The 17,336-nt window shown below is 41.5% G+C and overlaps 1 long non-coding RNA gene across 1 annotated transcript in view; it reads right to left on the bottom strand.

Annotated features, from left to right (window-relative positions):
• Positions 1–1,232: 1,232 nt before the first annotated feature.
• The window catches only part of LOC138850135 (uncharacterized), an 85,341-nt gene continuing 69,237 nt past the window's right edge, over positions 1,233–17,336 (bottom strand). Inside the window, exon 4 of the long non-coding RNA XR_016235343.1 lies at positions 1,233–3,192. This is a non-coding gene — a long non-coding RNA (uncharacterized LOC138850135). The remainder of the gene's footprint in view (positions 3,193–17,336) is intronic.

Genomic DNA, 17,336 nt, shown 5'->3' with positions numbered 1-17,336 from the left:
GAAATTTAGAACACTGGCTTAGAACTTTTTCCTTTGCAAATATAAGCATGTAAATCTGAGTTTTTTTCTTTTTTTATTAGCTTTTTGCTGAGTTGCTTTATCCACAATCCATGAATTGTGATGTATTTTTCATTCATATTGTGATTTCACCTTTGCTCCTGAGCTGTTTAAAGGTCTGTTGCTTATTTTCCATTTATTTGATGATTTTTCAAATTTCTTTGTTATTGATTTCTCAGTCAGATAACATTCTCTGTAGGATTCAATCCTCCTAAGTTAATGAGGTATGTTTTATTATGAAGCAATCTTGGGGCACTTTGATATGCACTTGAAAAGAACGTGGATCTGCCCACATTGACTTGTGTGTCTGGTAAATGTCAACGTCTAGGTACAGCTGATGGAAATCTTACATACTTACAGTCTATCTACTGCTTCAATTGGTTACCAAGAAAGAAATACCAAAATCTGCAACCAAACATGATTTGTCTATTTCTGTTTACAGTTCTATCAGTTTTCATCTTCTGTATACTGAAGCTCTGATACAGTGTGAATAAATATTTGTGACTCTTGTGTCCTCTTGATGCCTGGACCCCTTTTTACCATAAAAGGAGACTCTAACAAAAAGCATTTTCATGATATAAATGGTGGTTGAAGCCTATGTTTGGAATGATATATGAGATATTGAAAGAGAAAAGACAAAGTTCAGTCACAGAATCCTGAGGAACAGCACCACTTAAGGAGTTGGCCAAAGAACAGGAGCACAGGACACAGTAAAGTACAGCCAAGAGCCACTGGGAGGAAGCACCAGGGAAGGGCAGTGCCACAGAACGAAATGGGAGAGTTCTAACGTGAGCACACTGAGAAGCATGAGGCTTTCAGACAAGGTCTGAAAATCAACAGAAGGCAGCAATGAGAAGGTTATCAATAACCCTAGCCAAGAGCATTGCACTGAGTTAGGCACATAATGGAAATGAATGAAAAAAGTGGCCAGCACTGTGGCGGACTGGATAAAGTCACAGCGTTTCCTGCAGCAGCATTCCACAGGAGGGCCAATTCAAGTCCAGCCACTCCACTTCCTATCCAGCTCCCTGCTAATGCACCTGGGAAAGCAGGGGTAGACGGCCCAAGTCATTGGGCCCCTGCACCCATGTGGGAGCACCAGATGAATCTCGTGGCTCCTGGCTTCTGCCTGGCCCAGCCCTGGTCATTACTGCCACCTGGGAAGTGAACTAGGGGATAGAAGACTTCTCTTTCTCTCTGCCTCTGTCTCTCTGTACCTCTGCCTTTCAAATAAATAACAAATAAAGAAACCTTAAAAAAAAAAGAAAAGAAAAGATAGGTCAATGTTGAGATTTATTGAGAGAATGGGAGATTTCAACATGCTTATTCACAAAAGTAAAAGAAGTAGATTGCACAAGAAATGTAACTTAATAATTGACAAAATCCGTAAAACAGCATTTTATTACTCTTAATAAACTTCAATAGGATCATTTCTACACATCTTAAGGCACCCTTTAACCTTCTCTCTTCTCCTTATTTTCTTTTTTGAAAATAATACTATTTTTGACACATTTGTATTACCATAGAAACATTCACGGTTTATCATTTATTTTCTTTAGTTTAGTCAATTTGCTCTTTGTGCAGTGTTATGTCTCAGTATACAAGAATCACAATTTTCTCATTATCTTATTGTATATAAGACAAAACATATTTTGCATATAAAGTACATATTTTCCATCACTTCTAATTTGGGACCATTTCTTTCCAGTATCTAAGATGACATACAACCTAAAATTTTAAGAATAATCATAATTGTTACAATCTATAAAATGTTATTGGTTTAAACACAAGTAACAGCACACCTACGTTTTTCTTATATATATAAATGTGTATGTGTGTATATATATATATGTTAATGCCTAGTTTTCATATGTGGAAATACTTCAAAAATTTCATTGAAAGATGCTTATTTGAGGTCAAAAACATGTTAAAATCCATAAATATTTTGTTATAATACACATTTTCTATGAATTTTTGAAGATCCCTTGCATGCATAGATTGCAAAAATTTTGCCCCAAAATTGTGCATCATTTAATACCATTTTTCATGAACTTTTTGAAATTTGTTCACATATTACATGCTCTTAAAAAGACTTTGACGTGTCTGACTCATTCACTGAGAGTAGGAGAGGCGTTCTTTGCTAGTTACTGCAACACTTCTCTATCAGAGTACCTAACTAGTGTTGAGCCATAGATAAACTTGAGAACCTGATGGAAATCATGCTCCGTATTCCTAGAATATACGCACATACGACACCTGTACTGGAGGTAATGTCATGCGAAAAATAATAGCCACAGCACAGGCACATGGTTCAAAAGCATTGTTGTTTGTGTCAGATTTGGATTTAAGTCTTGACCCAGCCTTCAGTACCTGGGAGTTCTTGGTCACGTTACTCAATAACTCTAAGTCCCTTCACATATAGAATAGGTTGGAGCAAGGGTTTAATTATGTAAAAAGTAAAGTATATGGGGGCTGGCACCATGGCGTAGAGGATAAAACTGCCGCCTGCAATGCCAGCATCCCATATGGGCGCCAGTTCAAGTCCCGGCTGCTCCAATTCCCATCCAGCTCTCTGCTAAGGCAAGAGAAAGCAGTGGAAGATGGCCCAAGTCCTTGGGCCGTTGCACCCATATGGGAGACCTGGAAGAAGCTCCTGGCTCCTGGCTTCAGATTGGCCCAACTCCAGCCATTGTTGCCATTTGCAGAGTGAATCAAAGGATGGAAGATCTCTTTTTTTTCTCTCTCTGCCTCTCTTTGTCTTTCAAATAAATAAATAAATCTTTAAAAAAAAAGCATATGGACAGTTCTTGTAGTATAGTTCATAAATGTTTGGTATAAAATCAAGGAAGTAACTTCCATTGAATGGCTCTTAAAGATACAAGCATTTATGATTTAAATTTTGCTTTTCATGTTCAAACCTGTAAGACATGAACAAAGACACTCACAGAAGGACAACCCCAAGACCCAACCTTTCAACTGCTGACCGTGCTACACAGAGCACTGCCGTACTGGTTACACAGTACTGACCTGAAGCCCAGCTCTTGGACGCAGGATCAAGGCGGGACGCCTAGGACTCACTCAGTCACAGGACGCCAAGTGTCAGGGGACCTGGTTCTCCTTAGTTTCTTAAACATCCTATAGAGTGACACATGTTTGACAAGGTTGTTCTAAATATTGGTGAATTAGAATAGCTAGTCTGAAAAGATATTTAGCATTGCCAAAAAATATAGACATATCTCACACAAAGGATAGCTGTGATAATTTTATAAAATTATCCAAATTACCTTCCTATATTTCAAACATCAAAGGCAATATTCTTGGCAAAAAATAATGATGAGATGATGATGATTCTAGATCTTAAAGTGTATGAAGTTACAGTAATAATACTGGTTGAGAAAGCCATGCATTTGCCTGAGACTGACATTATTTGGCCTCTTAAAATGATGCTCTTTGGACCTGGTGTTGTGGTACAGTGAGTTAAGCCTTAGCCTGAAGTGCCAGTACCCCGTATGTGCTCCACTTCCAATCCAGCTCCCTGATAATATGCCTGATACAGCAACAGAAGATGGCCCAAGGGCTTGGGCCCCTGTACACACATGGGAGACCTGGAAGAAGCTCCAGGCTCTCAGCTTCATCTGACCCAGCCCTGGCCCTTGTGACCCCTTGGGGAGGGAACCAGAGGATGAAAGATCTCTCTCTCTCTCTCTCTCTCTCTCTCTCTCTCTTTCTGGCTCTCCTTCTCTCTCTCTCTCCATATTCTGCCTCCCAAATAAATAAATAATTTTAAAAAAAAGATGCTCTCTGAAACGCCCTGTAGTCTCAGGCCACAGCACCACTCAAAAGGGTGAGGTTTTAATTTGGATTTCCTTGTCTCTTCTCTTATTTCAGCCAGTATCCTAAGGCTATGTGCTGACCTTGGAACATAAGTCTAGACAGAACACTAAAAACTGCCTTTAAAAGGTGCCATGAACAATATCCAAAATATCATCCTTTGAATGGGCTAGACAATTTATTGTGCCAAAATCCTTCTACGTGTGGTTGCACCCAAAGCAGGTGCTTCTATGGAAAATATATCCAAGACCATTTCTGTCTCACTTTACTTTGAGCAAAGCCAGTTTTTAATTTAAAAAATCCATGCTTAGATGCCTCTGAGATGTTTCATGTACTTGGTGATCCAAGTGTCTTCTGACTGAGGCTACAGGAAGGGATCATTCTCTGAGGGTGTGGGTCACAGAGCAGGAGCCTTGAAAGGAGGGCCTTTCTGAAACTGATTTTTGTTCAGGATATTGAGAGTTTAAGAACGTTTTGTGTCCTTGCCAATTTTTACTCTGCTGCTCGTTTTATTTAAGTTATAGGTTCTTTCTCGTCTCTTTCTCTGTGAGAAGCTGGCACCAGATTACCTCCTGAACGGCACAGAAATTCCAGGCACGTCCTGCCAACAATAATGGAAAGCTGGATGCAGCCAAACGTATAAAGTGGTACCTGCGATGCTTGCAAAACCATACGAGTTAATGCTGCACGTCCAGGACAGATGCCAGTGACTACAGCTGCTGGTTCTACATGGAAACTGTGTGAGTGTGTGTGTCTGTGTGTCAGTGTGTGAGTGTGTAAGTGTACATGAGTGTATGAGTGTTAGTGTGTGTGTCAGTGTATCAGTATGAGTGTAGGAGTGTCAGGGTGAGTGTCAGTGTGCATGTTTCAGTGTGTCAGTGTGAGTGTATGAATGTTAGTGTGCGAGTGTGTCAGTGTATGTGTGTCAGTGTGTTCAGTGTGTGAGTGTGTGTGTATGTGTGTATACTCACTTTCAATTCCATGGCTTTTTTCTTTTGCTTATGAACCTCTGGACAACTCTGTTTTAAAATGTCTTATTAACAGGATCAACAATTTCTGTCTAATGAGACGGGCCAAGAAGATCTTAATCACTCACAGACTCAGAAGGAAAATGACAACGTGTCCCAAATACAAGATTGAGCAGGAATTATTTCTAAAATATCTTAAATGTTCTCCAGTACCATTTGCCAAACATAATTTTCAATACTGACTGAACCTTTCCTTCTCTATACTCATTTGAAATAAACGTCTATCGTGATGCCTTTTGAAATCTCAAAATATTAAGCTGCTTTTCTTAAATCCTAAAAATGTGATGCAACGAAATATACAGAATATATCTCCTTAATTGAGACAAATGGCAGGCTACACTCGCCAAATATTCGGCCAGGATAAATAACAATGAGAATGCCGTGCTTCACAGACAAGCAGCCTTTCTGGAAGTCTTCGTTGTTGCATCTTCAAAGGTAAGTCCTGACCTCAGTCACAGGACTGTGATAAAGAATCATTTCAATAATAAAAACTATTTTCAGAATATTAAAATGAAAATTACTGTAGATTTGATGACAAATGTTTATCATGGAATTTCATGAGAAAGAGGGGATTCATGAGGACATTCTAGGCAAACCATGCTTTATAAAGCAAATGACAAGAGATGCTACTATACTTGGGGAAGCTCCGTCTCAAAGGAGGCCCTGATATGGGAACAAAGACCCTCATCCCAGAAGACACACTACAGTGTTGCTGATTTAAAGCACAGGGGGTTTGAACGGTCACAATATATTATTTTCGGTAAGTACACTTCTGGAATGTTTCAGTTTGGATTAAGCGTCCTGAAACATGGGTTTAATTAAAGGAGCCCTTCAGATAATTATGGGACTGATTTTCAAAGGCGTGCTAGCCGATTCAGATTCCTAGCAACATTCTGAGCTGCATCACTTAAAGCTGGGCCTGGAAGGACTATCCTCTGAGAATTTACCATTTTCCAAGAACTAAACAAATTTCCTGGCTGAACATCTAGAAGTCAAAAATTGAGATTTGGAGCAATGTTATCTTAAATACTATCAACTTTGAGTGACGTTTGGGGGCCTTTTAGGAAAGTCTCAAAAGATACAGCGGGGATTTAACAGGACAAGGCAACACATGATTGTCCAAAACATAGCCAGGAATTCTGTGACCCCACCCTAAATTCTGATTAGTGAAGAGACCCCTGTGGGCACTAAGACATCTCTGCTCAAGGACAGCTTAAAACAATGATTTCCAAGATGGACGTTTATGCACACTGAGGAACTGGGGAAACAAACCAGATATATACAGAATATATCTCCTTAAGAAGAAAACATTACAGCTTCTATCTATACTTATTTTAAATTCATTTTCTTAAATAACTTTTCCGTATATACTCAGGATATACCTAATGTATAAGAACAGTAACATGTCTTATGTAAGATATAAACATATATGTGCAGACATCTGATCACAAATGGTTTTATGGATGGATACCCCAAATTCTGAGACAGTCTCTCATTCTGGGACCCCTCCGCCTTCTCTGAATACAGTGTAGAGTCAGCAGATCTGATGTGTGGCATTGTCTGATGGCAAGTGCTGAGGGTCAGACATTCTGTGTTATTTGAGATCATTCTGGTGGGCTGTGGGTTCATTCACCCATTTGACCAATATTTACCAAATATTGGAGATTTGTGGGTACAGGACTGAACAAAAGACTCACAGAGCTCCCATGAGTTCCTATTCTAACAGGAGATAGAAGATAAACAAGCAAGAAAACAAAAATGTAAAGGCAGGTGATAGTGCCTGTGACAAAATGTGATGTGAGGAAAAGATATTACCAATGTGATATTCCTGTCAGAAATGTTTAAATGGGTGTTAATCCTGAGGGAATTACTGAATGCATTGAAACTATAAGATCTACATCAAAACTGTTAATATGAAACACTGACACATACTAGAAACTCACTGTAGATTAAAGGTAACAAAAATGTGTGGGCTGACGCTGTGGCACACTAGGCTAATCTTCCGCAATGCGGCGCCAGCACCCCGGGTTCTAGTCCCAGTTGGGGCACCGGATTCTGTCCTGGTTGCTCCTCTTCCAGTCCAGCTCTCTGCTGTGGCCCAGGAAAGCAGTGGAAGATGGCCCAAGTACTTGGGCCCTGCACCTGCATGGGAGACCAGGAGGAAGCACCTGGCTCCTGGCTTCAGATCGGTGCAGCGCGCCGGCCGTAGCGGCCATTTGGGGGGTGAACCAATGGAAGGAAGACCTTTCTCTCTGTCTCTCTCTCTCTCTCACTGTCTAACTCTGCCTGTCAAAAATTTTTTAAAAAATTATTTATTTATTTGAGAAGGAGAGAGAGAGAGAGAAAGAGAACGAGGTCCCATCTGCTGGCCCAGAGCTGAGAATTCCTCAATGAACAGGGCAGGGCCAGGCTAGAGTTAGGAGCTAAAAACTCAGCCCAAATCTCCCACATGAGTGCCAGACCCAATCACTGAGCTCACCTGCTGTCTCTGAGGATCTGCATTAGCTGAAGTCAGGAGGCAGAACTGGGAATTGAACAAGTGCTGCGACCCAGGACACAGGGATTTCAATCAGCATCTTAACCACTAAGCCAAATGCCTGCTCCTCACTTCTTTTTAGCACTGAACAATATTTCATTGTTGAGATGTCTTAGAGTACCTAATGAAGGACATATTAATTGTTTCCAAGTTTGGGCAATTATGAATAAAACTTCTATAAACCCCATGTGGAAGTGAGAGTTAGGTACAGCAGTGAAGACACCATTGAGGAGAGCTACATCTCAATAGGAGTGCCTGGATCCACTTCTGATTCCAGCTTTCTGATAATGTGCACCCTGGGAGACTACAGATGATGACTCCAACAGCTGTGTGCCTGTTCTCCACGTGGGAGACATGAATTGAGTTCCTGGCTCCTGGTTTTGGCCTGGCCCAGCTCAGTGAACCAGTAGATGGGAAATCAATCTCTCTCTCTCTCTCTCTCTCTGTCTCTGTCTCTGTCTCTGTCTCTGTCTCTGTCTCTCTGCCTTTCAAATCAACATATAGACTTTGTGAAGATTTTGGGATATGGATATAGTTTTCAATTCATGCACGTAAACTTCAAACTGTGTGATTACAGATTGTATTGAAAAGACTATATCTAATTTTGCAGGAAACTGCCAGACTGTCTTCCAAAGTGACTACCATTTTGCATTCCAACCCGCAATGAATGAGAGTTTCTATTGTTGCATATTGTTTCCTGCATTTTGTATTGTCAGTATTTTTTAATTTTAGTCATTCTAATAGGTGTGGAGTAAAATTTACTTGTTGGTCTTCTGCAAACACACATAGACACACAAGAATTTAAAATTAAGTATGAATAATTAAGTCCACATTTTTAGACTGAACATGAAATTGTTTCCACAGAGGAATTTGTGCAAAGCTTGAATCCCCTCACATTGCACAGTTTGGCAGTACTATGAGGTGCTCCATTTTCATGATGAGAAGTGAGATTATGCCAGGATGTAGGCTTGACCAACATCCACACCTGGTAAGAGCAGTAAGAAACCAGTGATTTACATGGTCAGTGCCACCGTGCACATGTTCTTCAAACAGGCTCCTTATATTCTCAGAGTTCTAACAGCTCGTCTCATAAATGTATGACATCATCTTCAATAAGTATCTTCAATTTCTTCTTACAAAACACCAAAAAGCACTTTTCTTAAATTTAAATGCTGAAAGGGACCTTAATGTTTATTTCAACTAAATGTCTCCTTTTTTATCTGGTGCCACCAAGACCTAGAGAGATGAAGTGACCTGGCCAGCTCTTGTCGGGTTATGCTAGTCACAAGGCTCTCCCCCATACACTATCCATCATGCCCCCAGAGAGGGACTGTGAATCGGGCCCTTCCAGCTACAAATTCTGCTGGCCTGTTTCACTTCAGCAATTTTAACTCACCTAAAGTCTCCTTTTCAGCTCCATAAAAGTGTTACATTCTTTTGAAACAAGTCTTCTACTTATTACATTAAAATTGATTGCAGTGAAGACAATTCTAAAATCATGACCATTCGTAGAAAATTTTCACAATTCAGATGAAGTTTCCTGAAATCATCTTCCAAACCTACAATCAGTATCTTTGAGTATTCAAGATCCCCCATCCTTTTTCAGTGATCATCTTTTCTTACAGTTGTAAATCTAACCTGCCCTGGAGTGAGCCCTGCTTTCCATTTTACGCTTTCCTTGAACCTTTGCGTCCCTTGCTTTCCTACATTTCAAGAAATGTGAAGACTTACATGCTTTGCCTTTTCTGTGCAAATGCAGAGAATCTAATCAACTTAGAGACAATGGTGCACAATAGTAACAAAAAAAGAAAATGTCTTTCCAAGTCAGTTTCAAAATAATAGCAAATTATGTTAACAAGAAAAGCAGCAGGAATTCATTTCCTGATTTCCCAAATTAAGGAAAATGTCAACTGAACAAACATCAGAAATATACAATGATCAGAAATATATAAATCAAAGATGCAACTCACATGCTTACATATGTGGTTGCTGAAGTATTGAGATTTATCATCAGAAAAATAGAGAGGAACTGCCCTGGGACATCCTCTGGGAAAATTAAAAATGATAAATAAATAAGGAGCCAACAGTAATTGCCAATGAGAAGATGCAGATGTTTCTTAGAAATGAAACACTGTGTTAATGTTGCTATGACTTCGCTTAAATAAAATAAGTCCCCACGACGACAGATAATCCCAAAACACTAATGGAAAAGAGGTTATCATTATGAAGTATTTATAATAGCTAGATTCAACTTCATGTCTAATTGAAATATCAGATGTGATACATGCTCAGCCACTAATGTTACTGTAATTATACAAAGCTAGGACCCAAACATGAGAAAGAGTGTGATGCTACTGGAGATGAAGAGGATGGGTTTTATTAACACTGGATAAAAGTTGCATTAGAAATGGAAAACAAACGAGTTCTCCTAGGCATTACTGATTGACATATTTAATTCAATTCTATTAGTGACAAGTCAGTCAGACTAATATTTTCTTTATACAATATTTAATGAGTTCAATATTTGAACTTTTGAGAAGCTTCCATGGCCCTTAAATTTTGAAAATATAGATCCTGTAAGTTTGTTCCTGTGATAGACTTCAAAGTATGCATCACTCTTCTAAGAAGTTTGATGTATTTAATTATTCAAAACCAACACTGAATGCTGCATTGTACAAAAGAGCATCAAACACAACTCATTCTTGGGATGTAAAACAGCATGTTTGGTCCCTATTGTTTATTAATTTTATCTAGTGGGGCTAAATTTTCCCTATCCTTTTTTAGTAATAGTCTCTGTACAGGCAGTAAAATATCCAGAACCATCTGATAGGCAAAACCACAAATCTACTTTAAAATTAAGGCATCTCTACCCCACAGTTGACTCACTGTACTCCTCCCTCAGCTCATAGAAACAAAATGTCTTCAGCTTGCTCTCCAAGGCCACTTCACCGCCAATCTATTCTGCCCTCACAACCAGGAATCTCTCTCTGTCTCCAAGAAGTGCAGGTTTCCCAATAAAATCTGAAAGTGCAGGCTACCCTGTAAGGCCACCTTTGTCTTGCTAATGGCCAAGAGGCAGCTTGCAAGCTCTCATTCTGCAGATCCCACCTGGTAGGGAAAGGATTCTTCCCCTGGAGTGGTCTACTTCTGAGATGTAGAGATAATACAAGCCCACTTCCCCACCAGATGCCTTGGAAGAGAGATAGGGCTATTCTCAGAACATAGTGCTGTCTGTCACCTGAGAAACTCCTCTTGTGTCCTCTCTGTTAAAGAACCTTTTCCCAGGCTGCACCTTCTCTATCAGATCCCTCTAAACAAATTCTCCCCAAACCCTCTAAGAACACTACGCATCACAATCCTTTTACTCTGTAGATACAGATGAAGAATGTAGGAGTACTGTAAGTTTTCTGTTCTCACCTTTGAGTATTTACACTTGAACTGGCACTTCACTATGGAATGTCGTATTAATTGTTCTCACGGCCTCAGTTTAAACTACCAATACTTTCAATTCCAAACTTAGTAAGGATAGTGTAAATACTTGAAGAAATGTATACAGTTCTTAAAAATGGACTTAACTGTCACCTAAGTCACTTAATATTTGTAAATTACAAGAGCTGACTTTCCGAAGGTACTGGTTAATCACGTATGCCCTCCATTAGCAAAGGCAGGTTCAACAGAAGTTTGGGAATACACATACAAGACTTTACTAAGTAGAATGAGATGCAAGTAGCAGGTGCAAGAGTTCCCACTGGACCTTCTACACCAGGAGTCCATCACCCCTTGCATGTGGCCAGAAGCCAGCAGAGGTCTCTAGGAGTTATGTCCAGAGTGGCCAGCATGTTCAGGTAGTCAGTGCGTTCATTATACTCTAGGATTACACAACAAAGTAGCAAGACTCCCAGTTGGACTTGTCAAGGTGTCAGGCCCAGTGATGGTCAAGCCATTCCATCTGTGCTGGCTCCTGTGTCTGGTCCCGTCAGAATGCGTGCCGTGGACAGGGTACCTAAAGTAGACAGTACCTCCGTGTCATCAGTCTCTCCTGAGTGGGCTGTGTTGAAGAGACGGTTTGGAGGTTGCAGTATATTTTATCCTTAGAGATCTGAAAAATGTGCTATGCGGTAACTGGGACTGATTCAAGGTGGCAGAGTGGGGCTTTCACTGGCTCTTGCTGAGATTTGGGTGTCTGTTGCTCTGGTCTGGCCACTAGGCTCATTATTAAGGGTTGACTTCAGCCCCCAAGAGATGGAGACCTTCTCACTCACCACCCTCAGACCCAACCCATTCACTTCAAGCTTTACCACTACCCCTTCCCTTTGCTTTGCAAAACTGCAAAGGTGGGATGCAAGACAAGCTAACAGCAATACCTGCTCCCTCGGCATGGACAGCGGCACTGGGCAGGGTGCTCTCTAGGTTTCCGTTTCCCTGTCTCTCAAGTTAGAAAAGTCATAATACTTACTTCATAAGGTTATTATAGGAATTTAGTGGGCTCATTTATGTCACAACTCTAAGTCAACAATCAATATGTTCAGTGACTACAAAAGATCCCATGAAAGCATCCTGCAACCAAATAGGGAGTACCTAAGGTATATATCATCCAGGCACATAAGACAGTATGCACATATGGATATAAATTTTACATTCCAGCAAGTATTTAATTTACTTTACCCATGTGCTATGAAATACTTTGCTGCAATCATAGAATAAGGTCTTAAAATGCAAGTAATGTTGAAAATATTTAACTCATAATTCTAAGTAACTATTTCTGAAATATTCATTTACATGTATTGAAATCTGATATTAAGTACTTGCTTCTATGAAGTGATAGACTGCGGTATGTTTAAGTGTCAGGCCCAGGAGCAAATCATTGCCAGGACCTGTTAAGTAAGTCTCCATCTCACAAAAATGCCTTCTTTACATTTGTGAGGTGAAGGGGGGTAGGGAAGAAGGGATTTCTTTCTTTTGTGGAGCTCCAAGGATTACAACAGTGCAAAGATGTCCAGTTCCTAGCTCAGCCACTGGCTGTGTGCTACAATAAAAAGAGATAATACGTAGACACCTCGATTTTCTGATGCTTCGGTGAAGAACTTGGTAGCTGTGTGCACTGGTTGCAGCGACCAGAAAATCCTGTCTCAACTATCTGAAACAATCATGAAACATACCAAGCTACTTCAAAAAATTATGGAGGAGCACACATGTGGCTTAACACTTATGAAGCCAGTCAAGTCACCTATGTTCCATCCCAAAGCAGCTGGGTTTGATGTGTGGCTCGCCATCCTGACTCCAATCAGCTCCCTGCTAATGCGAAATCTGGAAAGCAGTGGTGATCACTAAAATAGTTGCGTTCCTGCCACCTACACAGTACCAGCTCCAGCTTCATTCTGGCCCAGCACTGGGTTTTAATGCATTTAGGGAATGAATCAACAGGTAGAAGCATGTGCTTTCTCTCTCTTACCTTACTCTGTCTCTCAAACAAATCAACAAATAACTGAGTTTTTTTTTAACTTTGTGGGAAAATGCAAGTAAAAGACAAGCTTATTTGGGTTCAAAAGATTCTGATACTCTTGCAAATTTTATTCATAGTATGCATTTTGCATAAACCTTTTGAAGTGCTATAGTAATATCTCAAGAAAAGGCCCCTAAATAGAAAACACTCCACCCATAGTACCCCAAGTTCTTGCTCCTCTGCGGTTCTCTTGGCTCCAGCCTTGTCTCTGTACAATCTTCAGCCCAACTGGCTTCTCTTGGGGTCACAACACAGGGATACACGATGAGGATCACCGGCCCACATATCACTTGTAAACATGGTGAGTTACAATGAAAGAAGGAGCACTCTCCAAAAACAAGAAAGCTTTCCCTGAATCGCACTCACACTCTTCCCTCAGGCACCGACTCTTTCAAAAGCAGCCTTGGCCATAAATAATGAGTTGCCCACAACTGTGTAAGGGTGAGGACTTCCCTGAGTCCTTTTGCGAAGACTTTGATAATAGATAAAAATCAAGCTTATATCAAGAAGGCTTTGGAACTGGCAACCAACATTGTTTGCTACCATCACTTAGGTCATAGAAGAATAGGTTTAAGGTCCTTTTGTCTTCGCTAATTAATAGTGCCAAGCTACATGATGATTCAAGGCAACACTGATGACTGGTCTTTCTTTCTCTCTCTCTCTCTCTCTCTCTCTCTCTCTCTTTCTTTCTTTCTTTGACAGAGTGGACAGTGAGAGAGAGAGAGAGACAGAGAGAAAGGTCTTCCTTTTCTGTTGGTTCACCCCCCTAATGGCCACTGCAGCCAGCGTGCTGCTGCTGGCGTGCTGCGGCCAGCGGAGCCAGGTGCTTCTCCTGGTCTCCCATGCGGGTGCAGGGCCCAAGGACCTGGGCCATCCTCCACTGCACTCCCAGGCCACAGCAGAGAGCTGGACAGGAAGAGGAGCAACAGGGACAGAATCCGGTGCCCCAGTCAGGACTAGAACGGAGTATTAGCCTATTGAGCCGCGGCGCCAGCCATGACTGGTTTTTCAAAAAGCAGAAAAGTGTATGGAAGTCTCGCACTACATGGAAGAAGTGAGTAATATTCAGATTCTGCAGAGATTCAAGTATTCCCAGAAAGTCACCACAGCTTGGGGAGTGGCAATGCTCAATTTTACTTTATTTATATTTCCTTTGGAATAATCATAAAATGATTCATAAGAAGACACAAAATGGGAGCCAGTGCTGTGGCGTAGTGAGTTAAGCCACAGCCTTCAGTGCCAGCATCCCATATGGGTGCTGGTTCGAGTCCCAGTTGCTCCACTTCTGATCCAGCTCCCTGCTAATGTGCCTGGGAAAGCAGTAGGAGATGCCCAAGTGCTTGGGCCCCTGCACCCATATGGTTGACCTGGAGGAAGATCCAGGCTCCTGGCTTTGGATAGGCTCAGCACCAGCCACTGCAGTCATTTGAGGAGTGAACCAGCAAATGGAAGACTACGAATACCTCCACAACATAGACCAGTGCTTGGCCAAGCATCCATGCTCCACAGCCTAACCAAGTTAGTGCACACAGGTAGCTATCACAGGAGGTAGATCATTTCTAGGTAAGAAGTTTAAACACATGCTGCAGAGAGCAAATACAGATACCTGGGGACTACAAGGAGATGCACAGGGCACCAGCCCTATAGATAGCCCTGCCAAGACACCAGACATGTGAGTGGAGCTATCTTTGATACTCAATCCATCCCATTTATCAGCTGAATACCATCAAGTAAGCCAGGACATACCCCTAGAGGGTTAAAGAATGGCCCAGCTGAGTTCTCCCGGAATTCCCGACATGCAAAATCATGATGTAACAAAAATGTTGATGTTTTAAGCCACTATGTTTTGGGGTAGTGCTTTACACAAGAATACTACCCGTCTTTATTTAGACTAGGCTTTATTCAGGAGTAGCAATGCTATAATTAAGCTTATTTTTAGGTTTCTAAGCCTAATCATGAGCTTAAGGTATGTTTCTTTCTGGGGACAAACAAGCCTGAATCTGTCTCAGTGCATCTGCATGAAAAAATGAGGCGATTCCTGGAAAAATAAATAAAGTTACAGAGAAAGAGGGGTCCTGCACGTAATCTTGACCCACTTTAGTGAAGATAATGCATAGGTCCTTGTAAAAGTATTGCTGTCTGCAATGATGCCTAATTGCCCATGAATTAGCGCCCCCATCCTCACACGTTAGAGATGAGTTTGCTATAAGCTTGAAATGTGTTGTGAGCAAGAAGAATCAAGGTCTGAAGGAGCTGGATCAGATAAACCTACATCTGATACTGAACAACAGCATCTTCTATTGAACCCTTCCTACAGAGCACAGTATTGAACCCCTCAAGGTCTCAAGACCCCAGAGAAAGAGTGCCTAACAAAGTGTCCCTGTGGCTGTTGTGGCCGCACAGTTCAGCTCCCACCATATAGGTTTTATCAGGAACCCATCACTCTGCTACAAAGTCCATCATATCTGTGACTGAGAAAACCCATTTTTGTGAAAGACTACACAAGCCAATAAAACCGTGTGACAAAATCATTTCTCTGAGAACGAGTTAAGTAGCTTTTCAATAAGACAGTCATTAATAAAAATTGTCAATGTACGCATAAATGAATAAATTCTGAAAGATTGGAACAACAATGTACAACAACTCTGAATTCAGATTCCTGGGTTTCATATCTAGAGTGAAATGTCCTGATGTTATTTAGGGAATTCCAGAAACAACCTTGACCCTTCTCGCTTCACTCTGGTTTCTTTAAAGATCTAATTGCATTAGGAAAACCACTGCTTCATCATCTGAAAATCAGACATAGAGGGTGGATTTTGGCTAACATATATTTTTTTTGACAGGCAGAGTGGACAGTGAGAGAGACAGAGACAGAGAGAGGTCTTCCTTTGCTGTTGGTTCACCCTCCAATGGCCGCCATGGCTGGCGCGCTGCAGCCGGCGCACCACGCTGATCCGAAGGCAGGAGCCAGGTGCTTCTCCTGGTCTCCCATGGGGTGCAGGGCCCAAGTACTTGGGCCATCCTCCACTGCACTCCCTGGCCACAGCAGAGAGCTGGCCTGGAAGAGGGGCAACCGGGACAGAATCCGGCGCCCGGACCGGGACTAGAACCCGGTGTGCCGGCGCCGCAAGTTGGAGGATTAGCCTAGTGAGCCGTGGTGCCGTCTGGCTAATATTTCTTACCATACAACTTACTGTAAAATAAGATTGCTTGTTGTTTAACCACCATTGATTGACTTATTTTGCTGAGTTTCTCCTTTTCTTGCATAATTCTTGATATGGATTTAGATCTTAAATATGCTTTCTATATTTTTAAAATTTCAGTTAGGAAATAAAAATTCTTTTATTTGTATAATTTTACCAGCTTTCATAGTCTGATCTTGAAAGTAAAAGACTCATGGCTCTTGCTTGTATAGAAACCTAATTTCATTCTTTCAAAAGTATTTTTTTTATTTGTTTGAAAGAGAGATATATGGGGCCAGCACTGTGGTGCAGTGGGTAAAGCCACTGCCTGCAGTGCTGGCATCCCACACGGGTGCTGGTTCGAGACCCGGCTGCTCCACTTACAGTCCAGCTCTCTGCTATGGCCCGGAAAAGCAGTATAAGATGGCCCAGGTCCTTGGGCCTCATTGTGAAGAAAATTTAACTCCTATACACTTCTAGTGAGGACGTGGTTTGGTATAGCCAGTATGGAAAATAGTGTAGAAGTTTCCAAAAAAATTAAAGATACAAGGGCTGGTGCTGTGGCATAGTGGGTAAAGCTGCCACCTGTAGTACCAACATCCCATAAGGGCACCAGTTCGAGTCCCGGCTGTTCCACTTCTGATCCAGTTCTCTGATATGGCCTAGGGAAACAGTAGAAGAGGGCCTGCACCCGTGTGGGAGACCGGGAAGAAACTCCTGGCTCCTGGCTTCAGATTGGCACAGTTCCAGCCACTGCGGCCTATTGGGGAGTGAACCAGGGGATGGAAGACCTCTCTCTCTCTCTTTCTGTCACTCCTTCTCTCTGTGTGTAACTCTGACTTTCAAATAAATAAATAAATCTTAAAAAAAAAAAGAAAGAGAGAAAAAGAGAGAGAGAGAGAGAGAATCTCCACCTACTGGTTCACTTCCCAAGTGCCTGCAAGAAACAGGGCTGGGCTAAAGCCAGGATCCAGGAACTCTGTCTGGGTCTCCCACATGGGTGGCAGGAACTCAGGTACTTGAGCCATCACCTGCTGCCTTCCAGATGTGTTAGCAGGCAGTTGGATGGAAAGTGGAGCATTTGGACTAGACCAGGCATTCTAATTTGGGATGAGGTGTCCTAAGAAATTTAACTCAATGGGCCACAACACTGGTTCCAGAAATATGATTTCTTTAACTCTGATGTAAATCTACTGAGA

This window comes from Oryctolagus cuniculus, chromosome 6 (genome assembly GCF_051225735.1).
Source record: "Oryctolagus cuniculus isolate XC-2025 breed Fujian yellow rabbit chromosome 6, ASM5122573v1, whole genome shotgun sequence".
NCBI classification, from domain to species: domain Eukaryota; kingdom Metazoa; phylum Chordata; class Mammalia; order Lagomorpha; family Leporidae; genus Oryctolagus; species Oryctolagus cuniculus.
The sequence above is the reverse complement of the archived record's forward strand: the minus strand, read 5'-3'. Positions and strand labels throughout refer to the sequence as shown.